Genomic DNA, 20,212 nt, shown 5'->3' on the forward strand with positions numbered 1-20,212 from the left:
TATCAATAGCATTTTCCATGCCATCCAGTAGTTTTGAAGACCTCGTTTTAATACCTGTATTACATTTTATGACATGATTTACTATAATATGCCGTTCTCCTGTCATCTGGCACTTAGGTTTGTCACCTGTGCTCTTGACTCTGTCCTTTCCTAGCTCCCCTGAAGTTTTACCCCTCTGTTGTGCCTCCTTTCTTCCGCTATTGCTGCTTCTCTGTCACTGGCCCTTGCCCTGTGTCTCCATACATCTGCGGGCGTGCCTCATCTCTCGTCTCTAGTGGGCATCGTCCAGCGCCCTTTTCTAACTTTGATATTGTCATAGTTTTGGATTTTCCCCATTTCGTTGTTTTTTCCTTTTGGAGTGTCACAGACGATCTAAAGCAAAGCTCTGAGCACGTCACTTCCCCTGATGATCAGGCCCCAGCCTGGCTTCCCAGCGTCCCCTGATGATCAGGCCCCAGCCTGGCCTCCACGTATCCCCACGGTCTCATCTGATTGCATTTGCACGTGTACACCAGGCATCCTAGTCCTGAGCTCCCTTCTGGCTGTCCATCGTCCACGAACTTGATCATCGTTAATCTGAGTCACTGATGAGAATGTTAAGCCTGAGCCCATGGCCCACCGCGAAAGACTCACAAGATGACACCCATCCGGTCATCAGTACCCTTTAAGCAAAGATCGTTTAGCCGATTGTGCGTGTAGTGAACTGCCTTACATTGGAGCTCGCGGTTCTCCTTTCTGCCTCCTGGGATGTTATTAAAGCTCAAGTTGGTAACTTTGGATAGATTGTATTTGCTGCATCTCCACATTTCCTGGATTGGGGTGTCCTCTCAGGGGAAAAGGGGGGTGAAATGTCAGGTCCTGATCCTCATGAGCTGGTGTTGGCTCCCGGGGAACACTGCTGGCTTTTCTAAGGGCTCACAAGGTTCCTTCAAGAGCCAATCCAAACCTGGGGGGTTTTCCTTCTCTCTTTTGGAAAAATGGGAACCGTTTGTGTTGTTTGCTAAAATCCATAAAGGAAGCAAGTGAAGGGGGTAGACTGTGTGTGTGAGGTGGACGTGTGCAGACTGTGTGCGTGGGTGGACGTGAACTGGGTATGTGGTCTCCGTGGCCCTTTGCTCTGTGCAGGACCAGGTGATCCTGCTGTCTCCCTTCCACAGTCCCTACCTAAGGTGCCCTCTGCTACAGGGGCAGTCTGTGGTGTATGTGCTGGGCTTGGGGAGAGGAGCACAGCCAGAAGGAATGGGAACGAGGAAACATTGTTTACTTAGAACAGCTTTTTGGAGATGTAATTTATGTAGCATACACTTCACCCCTAAAGGGTATGACTACGTAGTTTTTAGGATATTCACAGAGTTGTATATCCATCACCGCAATTGATTTTAGAACATTTCATCACCCCAGAAAGAAACCCTGCACTCACTGGTCATCACTCTCCCTTTCCATTTGCCCCTAATCTACTTTCTGTCCCTATGGATTTGCCCATTCTAGATATTTTATATAAATGAAAGCATACAACATGTGGCCTTTAGTGTCTGGCCCCTTAGTAATGTTTTCAAAGGTTCACCTATGTTGTAGCGTGTATCAGCACTTCATTGCTTTTAACTGCAGTATAATACTCCACTGTTGGATGGACCACATTTTATTTATCCATTCATCAGTTGATGGGCATTTGCCCTTTTGGATATCATAAATAATACTGCCATGAACAGTTGTGTGGCCATATGTTTTCATTTCTCTTGACTATCTACCTGGGAGTGAGGATGCCAGGTCAAATGGTATCTCTATATTTAACTCTTTGAGAAACTGCCAATCGGTTTTCCAAAGCAGCCATTTTCCTTTCCCACAGTGATGCGTGAGAAAGCCTCATTGGTAGAAAGTCTTGCTGACCTCACAAACTGTAAAGGACCTAGAATGCAAAGTATGGATGAGAAACAGTGGCCTGGATACTTCTAAAAGTAAAACAGCGTAAAAAATAAAAAAACCCTCAAAAACAAGAAACAACAAAAAAAGTCTTGGCTGCCCCCCAAAAAACTTGTCTGGGAACTTTTTGAGTAATATTGGATTTTTGTTTTCTCTGAAAAATAGTTCACATTGGCTAAATTCCATTGGCAACTGGCTGCAATAAATTCTCTTGATGGTTTTAGCCTGTTTGGTTTCTGTGCATTTCATTTGATTAATTTTTGAGAAATTCTGCTGACCAATGCGTCAGATGAACTTCTCAGACCACAGTACAATGGGGCAGGACTGTGTGTCCTGTGTACCTAACTTAGACCATTATTCTTAGTTAAAAATAAAGCCAATTCAAGGTGACAGGCATTTTGAAGTTTGTATTAGCTTGCTTGGGCTGCCATAAGGAAGTGCCACAGACTGGGAGCTTACACAAAACACATTTATTTCCTCATAGTCCTAGAAGGTAACAGTCTGAGATCAAGGTGTCAGCAGGGTCGGTTTCTCCTGAGGCCTCTCTTCCTGGTGTGTAGACGGCTGTTTGCGCCTCGATTCTCCACACAGTCGTCCCCCTGTGTATATCTGGGTGCTGATCTCTTGATAAGGACACCCAGCCTAGTGACCTCATTTGACTTTAGTTACTTCTTAAATACTCTTGTCTCTAAAGAGAGTAACATTCTGAGATACTGGGGATTAGGACTTCAACATACGAATTTCGAGGAGGATGCAAGTCAACCCACAGCAAAGTCAGATTCATAAAACTCTACTTTCTGCACCAACCGGGTTTGGGCTAGGAGAGAGAAAAAAAGATTTAAAAAATGTGTATTACTCTTGGTGTGTGTCTTTGGGTGAAAGCGTTAGCCTACGATCCTTGTCTTATTAAACACGGGACGATGTTTATTCTTGGTGAAAGTTGTCCCTGAAGGGTACCGTGAGGCATAGAGTGGGCTCTAGAAGCTGTTGAGGAGATGCATTCTTAGTCATTTTTCCTCTTTTTCCCTCACTTTTCCCTCCCTATCCATCACAGTCAATATCAACACCTCTTTTCTTTTTTTTTTAAATGATCTGGAATATACTTTTTATTTTGTTACGTAATTGTTTGTTCTGAGGTTTGCAAACAATGGATTGCAAAATGTTCTAAGCAAGGTTTATGTATTTCCTCACCCAATTATAGTCTTATTGCCGTATCTCCTTTTATCAGAACCTGTTGTCAACACCTGCAACTTATTCACACTATAGTGGAAATATCCAGTAACCACTTGGAAAGTTTTACTCTACTTTGTTTCATTTTGCCAGAGACCAAAGCCTTAACCCAAAGGAACCATCATGCTTCTAGGGGACTTCAGGAATCAGGGAATGAAAAAGTATTTTTCAAAGTCCTATATTAGCTCTGTGGCTGTCACCCTCCCCAGACAATCTCTTTCTTACTTGTTCAGTGTCAGCTCTGATAAGACCTCTGGATGAAAGGTATGCTAATTAAAAATAAAGTCCACTTCCAGAGACAGCTATCTTGCAAAAAATATTTTCTAGCCCAATTTCTACTTACCTATATTGCTAATAATGATGATATAATCCTTGACATGAGTCAGCGTGGGCTGGCTACTGTTTTCAGTTTTCCTAGATGTTCATCTGCCTGCCATGTTTTCAGAAGGACTGAGTAGTATCTCGTGAGTGTTAATACTATCAGGACTGACCAATGTTTGAGTTGGTTGGTTAGTGGGGTGGGGCTGGGAAGTTGGGCTTCGTGTTGGTTTCCTGCCTGCAGAACTATCATTATCCATCACGGAGTCTGCAAACTCCAATCTGAAAGATGCTTTGAAGGTCATTGGCTTGTCTGAAGAGCACACAGACTATAAATACAAGTCATGACACAGAGGATGGGGGCCTGGGGGCATCTGGTCCTCGTGATTTCAGTGTCTGGAGCGATGACTAGATCTCTTTGTGCCTCTTGCTTTTCTAGTTGTTGAAAAGGTGTCTGATTCAGTGGGAACGTCCTTCATCATCCACATAAAAGGATTTGTCAGGGCTCCTTGATTAAACCCACAGGCCTGCTCAACATGGTACTGAGAACACAACTCCAATCTTCCTGCCACATTCTGGGAACACTCCGCATCCTAACGACTCAGGAGGGAAAGTGGACAAAATGCCTTTGGAACCTTCTCATGTAGCTGAAACTAAACTGAGCTCCAGCACGGAGAGGCTGGCAAAGGGCAGCTTTTGTGTAGATGTGGTTTCCGTCTCGAGCCCTAGAGGTGACTTTAGAGCCAAAGGTTGAGATTCATTTAATTAAAGGCGAAACCTTCATCTTTTCTGTTAGGAAAGTCTGTTTGAATGTGATAGAGAAGGTGACGGTTGCATGGTCCCTTTGGGCGACCTTCTGATAAGATGTTCTTGGGGGATCTCATTTATGTTTAGCTAAAGATAAAAAGTGTAGTTTATGGATTGACTCCTGGGAGTTTTCGGTGTAACACAGATCTGTGTTTCTCAGTGGGGGGCTATTTTGTCCCCCCGCCCGGGGATATTTGGCGATGTTGGAAGCATTTCTGCATGTAACAAGAGGTGGTCACTGGTGTCGAGTGGGTAGTGGCTCGGGACACTGCTGAACATCTGGCATGCAGGACAGCCTCCCAGAAGAAGCTACCTGACCCCAATTCAGTCCGTGGTGCTGAAGGTGAGAAACCCTGAGTTTGGTGCTGTCACTGGGGGAGGAAGGGGATGGGTAGGACTGACCATTACTTCGTCTCTCTGTGCTGCCTTTCCTGATGGTGGCTTCACTTTTCAAGAGGAAGGATCACTTTTCCCTTTGGGCCCTGTTGAGTTCTGCATGTGTGTCTGTCATAGCAGCCATGACACTTGTTTGTACTCTTTGTGTGGCCTTTGGCCATGAACTTTACCTTTCTGGGCCTCCGTCTTCTCATCTATAAAATGGGAATGATGACACGACGGACCTCAGAGAATAGTTGTGAAGATTAAGTCAGTTAAGCCATGTGCATTGCTTGTCACAGTGCTTGTCACACCAGGTCACTGTAGTTGTTATTATGACTTACATAGCTGTTTGTTCCTGCTAGATTATGAGTAGGACTTTTAAGAGCAGGAATTGTGTCTGTTTAATGTTTGTTGGATGACTAACTGAACAAACGCCTTTAAGCCTCATAATCTTCACCTGTAAAATCAGGTTCATTTTCACTTGTTATTGTTATATTTAATAGGATAAGAGAAAGGGCCTATAAAGAGCCTACCACATAAATATTATATACATTTTCCTAAAAATTTTAATAGAAAAAAATGTTTGAATCTACCGAAAAGTAGAAAGAGAATAGTAAATTAACACCCATATATCTATTATCTAAATTCAACAACTGTTAACATGTAGTCATATTTTATCTCTTAGTTGTTTTTTTTTTTGCTGAAGAATTTGAAGTAAACTACAGACAATTTTATGTCATCCCTACATTTATTTTATTTCATTTCATCCCTTACTTAATATGCATCTTACTTAGTATTACAGACCGTATTCTGCTATAACTGCAATGCTATTTTCATCTAACAGAATTAGTGATGATTTCCCCACATCAGCAAATACTCAGTCTCTAATCCTATTTCCCAGTGGTTTCCGAATGTCTTTCACAGCAGGTTTATTTAAACAAGATGCAGGCAGAAGCTGCTCACGAGGGAACTGGGTTTTTCTCATTGTTGCCCCCGTCAGGGCCCGGCCTGGTTCTCCTGTTTGCCAGTCAGCTGAGGTGAAATTCCTCCAGTGAGTCAGGAAAGGGATAGGCTGTAAGCTAACTCACTGTGCACACTCCACCAGATAAATTATTCACAGCAGTTAATGACTCACTTTTTTTTTTTCCTGGGATCAGCTGAAGATCATTCAGTTGTGGTCTCCGTCTTGGTGCATTCGGGATGGTTAGATGATTAGGGATCATGGGTCTGGGGTGATGTGAAGAAGATGAAAACAAGAGCATTAGAAGTTCTACTGAGTGAAATGTGCATAAGAGAAAGACCAGCTCTGGGAAGCAGTGCAAATCAATGCGACCCCTGGATTCAATGCACAGAGTGTAATCTGTCTACAGCCTCCTCGGGGTCATGCAGTCAGTCCAACAGTGTTCACAATAGCCTGGAAACCATCTATTGTACAAGCCAGGGTGAGCAGATACTGCCTGAGCCCTGGCACCACAGCAGCTATGCAACCTGGCCTCCTGCTGTGTGCTTTTCAGAGGGCTAGTACCTGGTCTCGCTCACAGGCAGCTAGGGAAGCAGGCAGTGAAAGACAGCCTTGAGTGTCCTGTAAGGCAAGGGGCTTTGATCTACAAACAACAGTGATGTGTCAGAGGTTCTTGAGCAGAAGGGCTGATGTGACCACGGTGAGGAGGCATTTGAGAAAGGTGGATTCTGCAAGGGCAGGCGAGATGGACTGGGATAGAAGCAGCTTTGCAAAGAGGACTAAGATGTCAGCTATGATGTTACTGGGTTGATTGAAGAAGAGATACATTTGGGAGCAGAGTTGTTATAGTGAAACTAATGGAAATATATATTAATTCTAGTCCTCATGATTCTTTCTACTTTCCATTGATTTGTGCTCTTTATGCCCTTGTCTTATGTCCTCATGCGATTGTGCTCTCTTCGAGGGCAGAGCCCAGGTCCTTGACATCTTTGAACAGAACTTTGCACGGGGTAAGTGCCCAATACATAAAATGTTTACTTGTATTCAAGACACATCCATTGCTTGTTTAAAAAGTGGCTGTTTATACATGTAAATCTTGGTTACGAAACTTAATGTTCCTTTTGGGGTGTGATCCAACAGAAAGCTGTGGAGTGTGAAAAGCTTCAGATGCACGCAGGGATAGAAAACAAAAGTCAGAGACACGAAGGAAGGTTAGAAATAGGGGTCTGGAGAAATAGTCAGAAAGGCCTGTGAATCCCCATTCTCTAGCGAGTGGCATGCTGGCCGCCAAGGGCTGGGGGAGACGGGAGAGGCTGGTCAAGGGGCACAGACTGCCAGTTATAAGGTGATGACGTTCTCGGGATCCAGTGCACGGCCCGGCGACTGTAGGTACCGATACTGTGTTACACACGGAGCTTTCGGCCTCTGATGGGCTGGTGTGCTATGGTTTTGGCTTCCTATTTGATGCCTCTTGCCTGGGGAGGAGACGTTTCAGAGAACACGCAAGAGGAGGGCCTTTTTGGACCCACTTTCAGGACCCGCGAGGGTTTCTCCTTGGGAAAGTTCACCTCCAGCGTCCCCGTTATCCAAACTGGTCATCCAGGGACCCTGATGCTCTGTGCCCTGACTTGGCCTCAAACAGAAAGACTTGAAGAAGTCAATACTTATTTTTTTCTTTTTCTGTTTTCCTCAACATAATTATTCAGCCGTACAGAAATCCTATTTTAAATTCCATGAATCAGCTCTCCCTAAAGATGCGAGCATTTCGGGGCCGTTTTTGTGGAAACATTTTGCAGGTTGGGAAGTGACAGCTGCCTCTTATCAGACTCCCTGGTTCCAGCTGCATAAGTAATTTGCATTCCAGAAAGTTATCAGACTGGAAGGACTCATGCAATAGACAGAGATCAGCTCATAAGTTTAATTCCCCTGAAACTGCATCTCGATCCTATGACATAGAGAATGCGTGCACTTCTGGAGTGGCTGTGAGAAAAGCCTGCTAATGCTAACCCTGATGTGAGACCAGATTTGAGAATCCCCTGAGAAGGACTTGTTCTAGAAAGGAACGTTGGGGGATGGCCAGGCCATGGAAGCTTTTTCTTTTTTTCTTTTTTTTTTTAAGATGGTGTAATGTTCAAAAAACAGTCCGTGTGCAGGAGACATTCCAGGACTGGATTTGGGGGCTGGGACCCCAGAAGGAGAGACACCAAAGGGACAAGGAAGGCCCAGACTGACTTGGCTGGTTGCATGGAGGGAGGTTCCTTCTCAGGACTGGGGTGAGGTGAGCCCAAGGCCTAGACAGAAAGCTGTTAGGCTTTGTTCTTTTATTTTTGTTTTTGAAAAAGGTTGAGACATGTTCACGAACAGAGCTCTGATTTAAACCAGGGAACTGGCCCCAGTTTCCAGCCCCATTTATGTGTGTACCAGTGTCAGGGACCACTGAGAAATGTGCAGTCATGCGCCTTTTGCTTAATCTGCGCAAACGTCGTGTCCTGGGACTGTCTCACATAAACAGTGGGTTTATTTATGGTGGATCGAGTCGGTCGTTGGGGAGGAAGTCTTTTGAAAGAGAAATGTCCACCACTCTCGACAGAAGCAGAGGACAGACAGTCATCCAAGTGGTAGCAAAAGCTATAGGAAGAGTCATTTGGGTTCGTTTGGTCTGGGCATGTTTCGTTACCACCTCCGTTAATCCATTCATCATCCTCTAGACACCATTCAAGCTATGTCTTCTTTATACCTTTCACATACCATTGTGTATCTGTTTCATTTTCCACTGTGTAACCCTATTCCCTATAATACTGCCTGGCACAAAATAAACTCACTCTCTCTCTCACTCCCACCTAATTCTTTTTAGAATTAGAAGTCTTTTCAGCAGGGAGCTCCATGAAAATTGACCAGTTGTCAGGAGCTGTCCACTTGAACTTCATTTGTCCACGTGACAAATCCTTATTGAACTTTTACTTTATGCCAAGCAATGTAATAGATACTAGGATATGATGCTGGGGAAACCAGAAAATTCTCCTGCTCTTCAGAGCTTAAAGTTCAGTGGGAGAGCTAGACGTTCGCTCACTCATGCCACCAAATGCAAAATTGCGACAGTGACATGTGTGTCCAGGGAGAAACATCTAGTGCTCATTAACGAGATTGCGCCTGGCCTGGAAGGGAGCAGGTGAGTGTGAGGGTGTGAGAGTCCTGCGTGCCAGATGAGGCTAAACAGGCAGGTGGGGCCGGGTCCTGTCGGGTTTCCTCAGCCAGGTTCATGGGGTTTTGTTTTCATTCTGAGAGCAGCGAGGGGGCAACCGAGGCGTTTCATGTAGCTACAGCTTGTGTTTTGAAAAGATCGTTCTGGATGGAATGAGTGCGGAGAGTGGACTGGAGGAACTTGCTGGGAACGTGGGGAGCCCAGTGCCCTGGACTCTGCTTTTTGTGCTGTGGGTTGTAGTTAAAAAGTCTGGAAAGCACTGCTCTGGAGGTTTCTAAGGAGACAGCCATCCTGGGGCTCTGAGCCGGTGGGAAGAAACTCAGTACTGAATGGGCAGGGGCTAACACCTCTCAGAAAACCTTTAAACCATTCACTCCAAGCTTGGGGTCCTGGCCAGGGACGGCCGAGGGCTTTCTAGGATAGTGCCAGAGGCAACGAAGCATCTCAAGTATCTGTCATGGCTGGAGCCGCAGTATAAACCTCCCCCAAATCCTGTGCATGCTACTGGCTGAAAGGAGGGAGACAAAAGAAAACGGATTTGCTTTTTGGGCGTTCATGACTGCCCCCCCCCCGGGCCCATCTGTGCAGAACAGGCACCTCTGCTGAGGCTTCGTGGGCTGGCAGTGACTACACGGGTCCAGGACCTGCTTTTGCCTTTACGGAGTCCCTCTCTCATGTCCTCCCAGATCAATGGAGAGCTGTCCCATTTCTGAGGCTTTCTAGGATTGAGAGCTCCCACATCCCGCCTTTCTTAACATCTTCTGTGTTGGGCTAAGACTTTAATATCGCATCCTTGTGCCTGTGGAGCAAACTCAGGATCAGGGGCTTCTGAGAACATCAGAGCTCAGACATTTGGGAGGCCGACTGGGTCTCAGGCACCCCGCGTTTAGAAATCTGACATGTGAGCTGCCGAAAGCTGGTTCTCTCGGTTGCCACAGAAACCCAGTGGAGCTGGATTTAGCATTAAATTACAGGGTATGCACAGAGCTGGAGTTCAACATTTGTCTACCATTGCTTTTATTTCTTTTCTTTTCAAATTGAAACTGCCCAGCAAGTGGCAGCAACACGCTGTGCCAAAGGGGCTGGGGTTCTGGAAGCTTCTTAAGTGTCAAGGATGTAGATTTCCACCCTAGGCAGGATTCCTGCCCAAGCACCTCCCTCCCAGGCTCCAAAGCCTGCCAATTGCGAAGAAAGACTCAGGGAGGATGGTGAAGAAGATTGGGTCAAGCCTGGAGGTGTGGCTTTTGTCACAGTTGCCACCAGCCATGTGTGGCTGCTGAGCACTCGCGGTGTGGCTAGTCCAAAATCGAGATGCGCCCTAGATGTGGAATGCGTGCAGGGTTTCAAAGACGTAGTATGACAAAAAGAACGTAGAGTCCCTCTCAAATGTTCAGTAACCCACATTGGAATACTGATAGTCGGGATCTCTTGGGTGAAATAAGCTATGTTAATTAATTTTACCTGTTTCTCTTTCATCTCTTTCATGTTGCTACTAGAACATTTAAGATGACGTGCGGGGTCCACATTTTATTTCTGCTGGGCGGGGCTGGTCCAGGGGCTGTGGCGCCTCCCCTGGTAGAAATCGAAGCGTTTCGGCTGCGGCTCTGCTTCCTAGGTCCTTACGGGCAATGGAATGAGTCGTTCATAACAGGATCTTTTTTCTTTTATTTCAAGACGTGAACACTCAGAAAAATCTTGGGGAAACTTTTTCAATTGCAAAATCATATTTTTTTTCTCATCTGTTTATTGGAGTGATTAGAAATAAAACCCCTAATGGCTGACGTGATTTTGGGGGACAGTGAATAGGAAAACAAAGACTAGGAGAGGACCTGGGGAGCCTGTGTCCTTATGTCAGTGTTGGGGAATAACACTCCCCCCTCCCCAGGAGACAGGTAGGTGGTGACAGCTTAAAAATCTTTTTTTTTTTCCCGAGATATAATTGACACTTGACATTGTGCACGTGTAAAGCGTACAACATGTTGGTTTGATACATTTATGTCTCGTATATGGTTACTGCCTAAGCGTTGAAGAGGCCAGGAGGGTGGATTTCTGAGACCCTAGGGAAGAAAGTGGCATGCGGGGCGCTTGTCCCTGCGGTTTAACTGGCAGGAAGCCCTCCTGGATGCAAGGACTCACACATGGAGCCTCCTTTCGGGGGACACGGGCTCTGCTAGGGGAGACAACATTTGGAACGGCACCGCTGCCCTACAAAGCAAAATGCAGGAGGGGAGGGAGGTTTGTGGCTGGGGCCCGCACGGCTGAGGCCAGCAACGCCTCAGTGAAGACAGTTCCGCACAAATTCTACTGCAGGCAGAGAGAAAGAAACCGGAGCTGCGTGCATTCAGCCTTTCCTTGGTGTGAAGGAGTCCGTGCTGGAATAAAACGGGGCCACTGTGTGACCTTGGACAAGCCAGCTTGCCATGCGGATGGGTCCTCAGGTGAACCCGACGTCTCTAGGCTTCTCTGTATTCTGTGTCGGAGGGGACAGCCCAAACAGCAGGGAAGGAGAGAGACAGGGAAGGGCTCTGCCAGGGCGTTCCTGGGAGAGGCCACTGGTGCATGGTCTGACATGGGCCATGGGTGCCAGTTTTTTGCTCACTGGTGGGGGGATCTGACCCCTTCAGGCACTGAGCTGCCCTCCATGAAACATCATTACTGCAGGCAGGGAGCGTCCAGAGACAGCAGGTGGCGCTGTTTCTCCTGAAACAGGATGGCGTCTGCAGCTTGGCTGTCTGACAGGGCAGGGGATGCAAACGGAGTGAGATCTCTGCGGTCTGCAGGCTCCCAAGGGACTATGGCAAAATGGCTGGTCAGGACTGTTCCCCAGGCATAGCTGTCCCTTCCCTCGGAACACGCCCTGGAGGCTTGGGGCTGCAGCACTGACCAGGTGAATGTGAACAGCCCCCTCTCCATGACCTTAGTGTCACCTGCTTGTGTCACATACTCTGACTGCACATGTCTGGGCTTTAGATAGTGACAAGGACGAGTCACACCTCTCTGGGTGTGATAAGCATACTTGTCACTTATCCCATGGGTAGGTAGATGGTCCAGGTCCTCCTGCCCTGTTGGGTGAGGCAGTGTCCCCTGGGGAACGGAAGGGAGGCAGGTTTCGGAAGAGCCCCTTACCTGGGGGAGCCGGGCGTCACCTGGGAAAAGCTGCAACTTCTCAGAAATTGCGTCCCCTTTGAAGACAGGTCAAATAGAAGCGAGGAAAATGAAGCAAAACAAAACACTAACCTCATGATGATGGGAAAAGATCAGTGGCCTGGAATCCGGGGCTCGAGCAAGGACACGAACTAGTGGTGCGACTTTAGGCTGTTACTATTGGGTTGTCGGAAAAGTCATGACATATTTTTTCTGTTTTTCGTTGCAAAAATGTGTCATGACTTTTCCGACAACCCAATATCTCCAGTCCTCAGTCTCACTTTGATCATCAGTAGTAATTAATTGCTAATTATTTTTAGCACCATGTTCATTAGCATGTGTGAGACACAGAGAGAGACAGAGAGAAAAGAGTGGCAGGTTGCCTTGTAAGGCAGGATAGGGGGCTGAGGAAACCCCTCCCCTTTGATTTCCACTTCAGTCATTACAGTGCCTGGTGAGCATACCCAGTGAAAAATGCCACCTTCACCCCCTGGGAACCGAGGTACTTCCCTCAGAAAGGCTGTAACCAACATACATGCGCTGTGATCATCATTTGGTGGCTTGAACAGCTGTGTGCCTCCCATCAAAGCCCAGATCTTCAACAAACCAAGTTCCTGTGGGGAGAGAGAGAGGTCTGACTGCTCCTGGGGCCCTGGAAACGCTTGGCAGAGGTGAGGAGGGTGGTGACATCATGGGTGACAGGTGGGCAAGGAGTGCAAAGTTACACATCCCTAGCTAACTGGCTTGGCACCAGCCATCTTGGGTCGTCAACCATTAATTGAGCAACTACTGTGTGTGGGCAGGCACTGGGGTGCAGCTGGCGCCCTGCCTGGTCTTTGCTCTCAAGGAGCTCGCTGACTGGCCAAGAGAAAACAGAGCCTGCGTTTCCCCTTCAGCTCAAACAAACAAATGTAGGCGCTGACGGGCTCACAGAAGGCATCCAGCCCCCTGCTCACAGCTGGACTCGGTCAGGAGTGGAAGGAGGCTTTGCAGACCGAGGGACTATACAGTGTATGTGCTTTGTCCAGGTATCCCAATGGCCACCAGGCTGGCCGGTTGAGGATTTTGTTTGGCAGGAATGTGCTCTGATTCCTTAACTGTAGGCTTTGGGGACCACAGGTGGCCCAGGGCATCAAGCTGTGAATGCCCCAAGCTGCAGAGAGCGCCTGGGGTGGGGGAGGGGGGAATGCTGCTATGTTTGGGGATTGGGGGCCTGGCCTTGGCTGCTGCAGGCGCCTCTGAGCACGCGGCCCGGCCCCAGCGGCTGGCTGCAGGGCGAGCTGCTGACTCATTGCTGCAGCCTTTAGCAACTAGAAGGCTCTGGGGATGTTCTTATTTGAAAGGAAGAAAATGCGATGTAACTCTGGAGACGACAGAGGAGGGCTCCGAAGCTTGACCCTGAACAGCAGCTATAACAGAGCGTCTCCACCCGAACTCTTGGACACAAATATTTTTATCAGTCGTGGGAGGATGCAGCCACTGCTGCAGCCAGTCCGTCCGCACCAAACAGCTAGGAACAAGAGGTCAAAGCTGGCCCTTGCCCACCAGGGGTTATTATGTGGCTGACACTTAGAGAGTCTCTCTCCGGGCTAGGCACCAGCTTGTGTCATCTCCCAGCACCCCTGTACAATTGTTCTGTTCTTTCACCTATTCTACTGTAAGTTGGGGAGCCAGGATTTGAACCCACGTCAGTTCAGAGTCAGAGCTGTTACCATCACGCCTTGCTGTATTTGGGAGGCAGAACCAGGAGAGGTGCACACGACTCGTGGAGAACGCCCAGGCGATGCTGGCTGAGTGCTCAGCCGTGTTTATGACGTGAGCTTTGTGATGAGTCCAGTAGAAATCCCCAGCGGCCTGCTCCTGGGTCAGCTGGAGTGTGTGGATGTGCTTGTGTTGATCAAACGCTGAGCCTGTGGAGGAACCTTTGGGAAGGCTGAGGGTTCGGGGGGAGCTGTGGGTGGTGTAACAGGACCACCATCCGGTGACCTGGCTGGGGGTCTCAGGCCACCACGTGTCTAGGATGGCTCTCATTGCAGGGAAAAACACAACAGATAAGTAAACATATTTTTGCCTTTTGGGAATTTAGTTGAATTCACATGACCACTTCATCAATTTAGGAGCTGTGAGCAAAGTCGGAGGGGAAAAAGAGGACGTATGGGCGGTAAAGAGGGCCTGTTCTTGTCTGGTCCTCAGGGGGTCAACGTTTGCATTGAGGAGGAGTGCATGGGCCGCTTTGCCAGATGATCTTGACAAAAGACTCAATGGGTCTTGCATTTCCACGTAGACATGTTGGTCATCCATTCGCAGTGGGCTGACTGGACAGCGTGAGCCCTCTGACTTTGACAATGGTGGGTCCTCTCGGGCGGCTGGGACAGCGACTTCTCTTATGAATCTAACGACCGACCACCATTGCCTCTCGGCTGGTAGGTAGACGCAGAGACACAGATGTGCCAGCTGCCTGACTCAATTCCCTGTGTTTCCTATACTTTTCAGGCTACTCCTTTTTTTCTTGACTGTTGCTGGGCTGGGGTGAGGTTTGTAGGACCAGTCGTACATGAGGTCTGATACGGGGTCTCTGGGTTTCTTATTGTATAAATCCGAGCCATCCCATTGCCTTGTTTATTTAGTCCCTGAAGGTAAGTATGGCTTACCAAATGCTTAGCAAATTGTCTTTTGAATCCCATTCCTAAAGGAACCAGCAGCTTACTGGGGCCACATATATCCCTCCTTCCCCTGCTGTATAGAGGAATCGCTCATGCCCAAATTAACCTGGGGTTCCCCAAATGTAAGATATCCTTAGCACTGTTCCCCATTTGCAGATGGGCTGTAATTCAAAATGTGATTTGCAAATATACACAGTATATTTGAGATAAAGAGCTAAGACGATAATAGTGCCATGCCAAAGATTAAGCAGAACAGAAGAAAAGAAATTCAACTATGTTCATTCTGAATTGCTAGCATTTGAGGGAAAACACACTTAATTAAAAAGGGATAAGAGGTACATGAAGATTCTGCAGAGAATTTCTCAGCAATTTTCAGGGATTCACTGGCTCTTTGTAAAGCTGATTCTCATTTGAAAGCCTACAAATTTCCCTTCCCTTGTTCTTGCTGTCACCAGCACCAATATTATGCACATTGGCTATGATAATAGATTTTACAGTATTTGGAGGGAAGGGTGAGGAGGAGAGATTGGGGAGAATTTCTCTCATGTGCCCTGACCTATGCACTTGATACACATCAGGGGACAAAACAAAGTTTCTGCCTTTGAGGAATTCCTTTCTTATGGGGGCGGTCAGACAATAAACGAAAATCTGGGGTAAGGGTTATTTATACATTGTAAAATATCAAGTAGCGATCAGTGCTTTGAAGAAAAAATGGGTAAGGGATTATATTTTAGATACAAGGGTCAAAGAAAATCTCTTCAAAGGAGCCGCTAACTGACAATTCCTGGAAGAAGCAAGGGGACCATCAATGTAGATATGTGGGGGGAAGGGCATTCTAGGCAGGGGAACTGCCGTGCAAAGGCCCTGAGGCAGGGGAGTGCTTGGGCAGCTTCAGGGAACAGCAGAGATCCAGTGTGAGTGGACCGTGGTCAGCAAGCGGGCCTGTGGTCAGAGGTCAGAGAGGCAGAAAGGCCAGGGGAGGGACTTCGAGTCTTACTCTGTGGTGATCAGTGTGAAATTCTGGTTTTTTTCCCAGAGAATTGAGAAAGAAATTGTATACAAGAGAAGGAGACCTAGAGTTGTACGCATGTGACATTTTGTGGAGACATCACTGTACATATGGAGAGCATGTCTGTCACACCCCCAAATGAGCAGATGCTAAAGGGGCAGGAGGGTAACCAGTGGAGGTGGTGGGGGCTAGGCCATTTCTGGCACTGACCACCAGGTGGCGCCTTTAGCCCGGGGCAGCTTGGTGACTGTCCAGGCAAAGCTAAAGTGGGGCGGACGCAGAGCCTTCAGGAATTTACTACGACTGGGAAAGTCTGTCCATGCTTCTGAGCAGGCACTTGTCACTTGCTGAAATCATGAAAAATAACGACCCTCAGCTAGAAGACCGTGATCACTGTAATTTACATATTCCTATGTTGTTTCAGTGATACTCATGGTGCCTCCCTGGCTTCCCATAGCTTTTTTTTCAGGAATAAAGAGAGAGCTAAGGTCTCTGCATGCTCTGGATAAGACCTCCCCCCCTCCCAACAGCCACATGAGCAATGGGAGACGCGAAAGGGGGGCTCAGGACTCGATGTGTTCCTGGCAAGACCCCACTTCTTCCCCGACACACTCAGCCTCCCAGCAACTGGCCCCAGGCTTGACCTCTCTGGGTCCTCGGTCCCATGTGACACGAGTTCCCACAATTCCTGGACTCCCAGGTCACCGCTCAGCCTAGACTCCGATCCCTGCAGGCAGCTCTGTCCCTGTCCCGCTTTTTCCCTCTGTCACTCTCTCTATAGCTTCCAGCACCTGCCATTCATATCATGATGCTAACGTGAGCCCCACACGGGGGCTGGGGGTGCGTGTGTCTGTGTTGTTCACTCCTGTGGTCTCAGGATACAGGACAGTGACAAAACCCTGTTTAATAAGTATGTGTTACAAGGTCAAACAGGGTTCCCTGGGGAGGACGAGGCCTGATCCGAGCAGGCTCAGGCCTAAGACATGGAAGACATTTTCCAGAGGCTCCGTGGGCAAGGGGACTGCGTTTCCTGTCTCCCACCCACTGTTTTCTTAGACCCGGAAGACCCTGTGGGACGCTTATTAAAAGAGTAGTTAAATGACGAGTTTGACGCGATACCTCGCCTTCCGCGGCATTGGACTGTTTTGCCTGCAGGCTTTTCGGCAAAGGAGGTTTGCTCCCTGGCATGGGGTTGCCATGGGCTCTGGTTTGGGGAGTGCCTTTTTGGCACGTGGCTCCTCTCCCCACTTGGATAAGGAGGGCTTTAGAGTATGGGTTTCATATCATCTCTTTCTCCCCCTCATAATTATAGGAGGAGTTCCCCAGGTGACATTAGAAGTGGCTGAGTCTGTACAGCTTACCTAATGTATGGCTGCTTTGGCGGGCACGTGTGGTGGTGGCTCCCTGAGGGACTGCAAGGGACTGACTGACCAGCTAGGCAGCAAGGGCCTGCCGGTGAGACCTCCCCGATGTCCCTTCTCTCTTAGGTATATAGCTGTTTTATTGACTGCGAGCACCTGGAGGGCAGGCCGAGTCTTGTCCATCGTGTGGCCCCGTAGACCTAGGTCAGTCCCCCCAACTCCCAGGACGTATGGTTGGTCTACACTGGACGGTGAACTTGGCTGACTTTGGCCTGGTGACAGTTTGAACAGGAGGGTCCAAATTTGGCAGCAGGGTGCCCCGTCCTGTGATTTGCTCTTTTCGCTTTGCGTCTGGTCTAATGCACTGCCCTGGAGAGACTGGGTGGGTCGCTCTAGAATATTCTTTTTTTTTTTTTAGCTGAGCCATTCTGCCACCTGTTGGTAGCTCAGGCAGCTCAGCTCAGGGCTGGGAATCAAACCAGTGACCCTGATGCTCAGAGCTCACACTCTTGAGCACGCTCTTAACCAACTGAGCCACTCAGCCGGCCCTAGAATATTCTTAACATTTACGGAGAACCTGCAGGGAGAGAACGCTGCTTCAAAGGGCATGTCGATTGTATTTCAGCATCTACGGCATGTGGAAGGCCAGACCACCGTTGAGTGGGGGCTCACAGGCCTTTTTATCTTCCTCGTTTTATGGACAGACCTGCAAATGACAGGGATGAGCAGTGGTGATAGAGTCCTCTTCCTGTGTGATCTTCCCCCTTTCTCCCTCATGGGGCGTGACCATCTCACTGCTCATTAGCATTTCTGGAAATGGCTAAACCCAGGGAGGGAGGTGGGAAGCCCGCTTTGCTGCAGCTTGAGTGTCCCAAAAAGCATGTCATAAAGCGGGAGGGGTGAAATGAATGGCTAGGACAATTGGAAATTATCTGTGGCACAGGACTTCCCATTAAATTAGGCGGGAGAAGCCATTGGCTTATTATTAGCTCAGAGGACCTTGTACATGTGTCTGTCAGAACAAGACCCCACTGAGGGGAGAGAGGTGTTACTGTCACTGTGAAGATGACCGTGGCCTCACATGTATGTCCCCTGTCCTCTTATATCGAAGCCTCCAAGGCGGGTATAAGCACTCCTCCTGCGTAATAACCTGATAACAGGAATAATATGTTCGAATTTCTATTTCTATTTATTTGTATCTAAAATAAGAAAGAAATTGAGCTCTAAAATATACACTGTGGATCGACAATGATTTATGTATAAAACTTATAAGTCAATGTAGATATACAGAGGGTGCCAAAAAAATGTATACACACTTTAAGAAAGGGGGGAAAAACTGTATTAAAATTGTAATACAATGAATGATGCTAGCATTCATTTGATTAAAGCCATCTTTTGAGCAAATGCACATTGCTACGGCACATTGCTACCGTAATTCGATTCAGCTTCGAAAAGTAATACACAGATAACATCTCTTAAAATGTGTGCATTGTTTTGGCACCCCTGGTGTTTTGGAGACACATGCTCACAGTTTTTTACTTGTGGGGGTGGGTGATCAAAAAAGTTTGGAGACGATGATATAAATGGTCACTAGGAGTAAATTCTCTGAGCACACCGGAAGTCTCTGAGTTATACAGGCCTTCAGAACAAGAGAGATCTATTTATTTAAGTAATTATTCTATCACCAGAATTTGAAGTCACAGCTCAGGGCTTCTAATATCAGAAATATTGCTGCATTTTACCTTGAAGCTCACTCATGTCAAGACAAGGTGTCAAGACAAATTTTAACATGTCGTGAAAGAGGTAAATAGAATGGCATTGAACTGTGGTTTGAATTATGGGGGATGACAGAAGAGTTGCTGGGACACTCTGGGGACAGTGGAGTGAAAGGGTACACGAGGGGCGGTCTCAGTGTCGTGTGCAGGTGCCAGAGGGGTCCTGTGTGGGCAGTGGGGCATCCCTGTGGGGTCACCAGCAGTGATGCCAGGGGTGACCAGTCAGGACTTGGCCACACAAACGCTATGAGTCCCCCTTTGTCCCCACGCTTTCTCTTGTCAGCCTTTTCTCCTTCTTTCACTCCAACTAGTGGAAGGCACGTCCTGTCCCCAGTTACTGGGATATCGGCTCGGGAGGAGATTTGGGCCCATCCCTGGGTTGGAAAAAAGGGTGCAGCCTCATCCATCGGGCAACACGTAGCAAACATAAAATCTCACCGACTATTTCAAATGTGGTTTCTCCTAAGTAAGAAGGGTGAATCTTGGTTGTGAATCTTGAGGCTGGAGGACTCCTTGCCCTGGCCTGGCCGTCCTCTGGTGTTGGGTCTGCTGAGTCAGGGGTTTACACGCTTCCTGGCTTGAGTCACTCCCTCGTCTGCCCTTCGGAGGGACCTCCAGGAGGGAGGACCTAGAGCCCGACGCTGCTGGGTGGGATTCTGACATGGCAGCTAAAGGCATGCTCAGGCCAAACGATGGCAGCTGAAGACAAGGAGGGCAGTGGGCCAGTGTGCAGGCAGGACCCAGTGGGCTCAGGGTCAGGGTCAAGGTCAAGGCTGGCTGTCACACCTGGCCCTGTGCTCCTCTTGGGTGTCTTCATATGAGATGACATCCTGGCCGGTGAGAGTAACCTAGCCAGCATCAGGACCCAGGGAACTGTGTCCTGTTAATTTGCTAGGCCTTCATCTTTATTTACGTGTGATATGTTTCTCTTCAAATTTTCCTGAAGAGACTCTGAAAGACATAAGAAATAGCTCCTTTTTAAATTTCATCGCTTGCCCGTCAGCCTGAGGCTTGTTTGCTGCAGAGGGACAGTCACCATGTGTTGGTGATGTCCGCGTCCCTGCAAGGTCGTAGGGATGTCATTGCCTGAGAAGGCCCGGGAAGCACAGCTCTGCTGTAACACCAGCTCATTTCTTTTCTCCATCCCATCTGTCTGGGGTTGTTCAATGCCTTGTCAGCACAGAATGCAAATAGACTAACATTCATCCAAGTCGCCTTTGTTTAGCAACTGGCTGTTTTATCGTGTTTTTCAATGGAGCCTCTTACTAATGACCATGTCATGTAGGAAGGAAGGATGGCTTTGCAGAGAATAGGGCAGCTGTGTGTCTACACTGAACACCTTCATCCCACCACCCTCCACAGCCAGGTTTCTTTTCACCAGCCGCTGACGTCTGTGAAGACCTCCTGGTTCCTGGGCGCTATTGAATGCTACACAGGGTTCAAA

At 47.9% G+C, this 20,212-nt stretch overlaps 1 protein-coding gene across 2 annotated transcripts in view; it reads left to right on the forward strand.

Annotated features, from left to right (window-relative positions):
- Window positions 1–20,212, forward strand: part of XCL1 (X-C motif chemokine ligand 1) — a 112,157-nt gene that overhangs the window by 33,412 nt on the left and 58,533 nt on the right. Inside the window, exon 1 of one of the 2 annotated variants that reach the window (XM_019647536.1) lies at window positions 8,672–8,783. The exons of the other annotated variant lie outside the window; for it this stretch is intronic. The gene's annotated coding sequence lies outside the window, so the exon portion shown is untranslated. Of the gene's footprint in view, window positions 1–8,671; window positions 8,784–20,212 lie in introns of those variants that run through there. 2 annotated transcript variants of the gene reach the window in all.

The sequence above is a fragment of the Hipposideros armiger genome, unplaced genomic scaffold (assembly GCF_001890085.2).
Source record: "Hipposideros armiger isolate ML-2016 unplaced genomic scaffold, ASM189008v1 scaffold_6, whole genome shotgun sequence".
NCBI lineage: Eukaryota > Metazoa > Chordata > Mammalia > Chiroptera > Hipposideridae > Hipposideros > Hipposideros armiger.